The sequence below is a fragment of the Tupaia chinensis genome, unplaced genomic scaffold (assembly GCF_000334495.1).
Source record: "Tupaia chinensis unplaced genomic scaffold, TupChi_1.0 Scaffold000085_1, whole genome shotgun sequence".
Classification (NCBI taxonomy): domain Eukaryota; kingdom Metazoa; phylum Chordata; class Mammalia; order Scandentia; family Tupaiidae; genus Tupaia; species Tupaia belangeri.
The window spans coordinates 8,590,817-8,593,625 of NW_006159547.1; positions in this window are offsets into that span (position 1 = coordinate 8,590,817).

Here is a 2,809-nt window from a genome sequence, read left to right on the forward strand (position 1 = left end):
TAGTTATCATTTTACATCATTTCTTTTTTTTTTCTTTTTCTTTTTTTTTTTTTTTTTTTTTTTGCTATAGGGCAAGAAAGAAAGAGAAAGTGAAAAATCAGTCTCTCAGGGGAATGCCCATGCTACACTCCTTTGTCCTCCAGGCTCCTCTCAGGACTGGGGGCATGCATGCCCATGTACCTGGCATGTTTTACAGGATGCCAGATCCAGGACTGCAATAGTACAATCAGCCATATGGGATCCAGCACCTTAACTTTCATGCCAACTTCCTGCTCATACATCTTACTTTTAAACTTTTCATTTCAGAACATTTTAATCATATGTAAATATGTTAAGATTGGTAAAATATGTTACTTGTACCCATCAGTTGGCTTTAATAATTACCAATCACCTCTCAATCAATCCTAAATCAGAAACTCTTTTGCTGAGATATGTTTCACCTCTTCAAACTTCATTAAATTGTGAGCTTAGACTTTTAACTTGCAATCTAAATTTTAAAACCTATCCACAATTTCATGAGAGGTTTTTGCTACATTCTTATATCATCACGAGGTAGACCACCATGGAAGGACATTTCCAATGGGCCAGATCTGATAACAGGATGAGTATGGACCAAATATCTGAGCTGCCCAAGAGACTAGATGTTAGAAAGTTCCACATTGTTAAATATTCTTAACTGGATGAGAAAGCATATTAGAAGAGATCAAAATTCATCTCGAGTTGATTTAAAATTAGCAAGGCCTCAAGAATAAGCAATTAATAGTGTGTTGTTTATCTCTTTTAATTGCTTTAATACTTGTTAAAAATAAAGTAATTTTTAAAGAAAAAAAGGTTTAAAAAGTAATAAATCTGGTAGGAAAAAAGAAAAATAATAAGAATGTATTTTGTTATCTGAGACCTAGGGAGAGGAACTATTGACCACTGAGTTCAATTAAGTTTCAGAGAAAAAGTAAGAATTAGCAAATCCTTAACAGGCCACTCTGACAAAAATTAATTTTTGATGAAATAATAGGATATTAGAGTGAGGAGTTTAATTCATAGTGAGGTACTGGATGGCTTCCAAACATATTAGTTATTTCTAAGGATTAAAGAATAACTTGAAATAGCATAAAATGATATTTTATACAGCATAAAAATAGCAACTTAAAAATTGGCAGCAACTATTGGTCTCTGGTTAATACTTAAATATTATGTCAGGTTTGGCAAAGTGTTCAAACTAGTGATTTAAAAAAATTGTTTTAAATATAGCAGAATTTTTCTGTTGCTGATTTGAACACAAAAATATACAGAAAATGAGAAATGATGAAGCCTGTACTGCAGACAGAATTGGAGCAGTAATGAAAAGAACACCAGAAAGGAGATGAGAAGTCACTATTTCATACTAAAAAATAAGTAAAAAGTTGAACAAACTGAAAAATCAACAACTCTTCTTAGATCCACTAGTTGAGATCACAGGGCACATCACTGCCCCCACATTTGGAAAGATAGGTTAGATACAGAGGATCATAACTTACCAAGTAAAAACTACCCAGAAGAAGACATCATAAAAATCAGCACCCGGGTAGGAAAACCAAATTAAAATTGACCAACTGCTAGAGGCTCAGTGTGGGCAAGTCTCAGAGTAAAAAGTCCAGGAGGACACAGTCATAGGATTGTCCCCTCCCTTGTATGAGTTTTACTGTAAAAGCTCTATAAGGTCCTCTCAATAAACATTAGAGAAAAGTCCCCTCATGCTTTCAGAAGGCAGAGGGGGAAAAATAACTATTTTGAAATAACATCAGAGCATCCTGTTCTTAATAAGGCCATCCTCAGGAGGAACCATTTCACCAGAGTACAACATGTTCCATTCCATCTGAACCTAACCTACCTGAAGGAAAAGAAATATTGAACTCTAGCTGGCTCTAGCCTCGCATATGGAGAAAGGGAAATGACCCAACTCCGTCTCACTTGAGCCATCCTGCTCCAACTAAGCAAGAACCGAAACTGAGAGTCATGATGAAGTTCACAGGCACATGCTTACCAAAGACTAAGACATGATCCTAGCACTATGTAATGCCTCCCTTCTCCCTACAATGAATAGCACACTGCTACATGTCCATTTTCTTAAGTTGCTCTAACCCAGTACATCACGTCCACTTTCAATATAAAATTTACAAGGCATATTAAAAGACAAAAAATAAGTTTGCAGAACAAGTATCCAAACAAATGTAAGATATGACAAAAGTGTTTGTATATGCTGAAGCCTTTAATGAAAAAAGTAAACAACGTGCAAGAGCAAATAGCTAATGCAAGTAAAGGAAATTCTAAGAAAAAAGAAATGCTAGAGATCAAAAACATTAGAAGAGAAATAAAGAATGCTTTTGATAGGCTTCTTGGTAGAATGAAGATATATAAGAAAAAAATCTAAACTTCAGGATATAACAATAGAAACTTCTAAACCTATAAGATAAAGAGAAAAAAATATAAACAAACAAGAACAAAGTATCCAAGAACTCTAGGACAACTAATAAGATGTAAAAAATGTGTAATGGAAATGCCAGGAGAAGAAGAAAGGAAAGGAAGCAATATTTGTAGAAATAATGGCAGATTTTCCTCAAATTAGTGTCAGACATCAAACCACATTTCTAGAAAGCTCAGAAAACATCAAGAAAACTAAATGGCCAAAAGTCAAAAAATGACAAAAACACACAAAACTACACAAAACTACACATACCATATTCACACTTCAGAATCAAAGCTATAGAAAAAAAGTTTTTAAAGCCCAAAGAGAAAAAAACACCTTAGCTATAAACAGCAATTACAAATTACA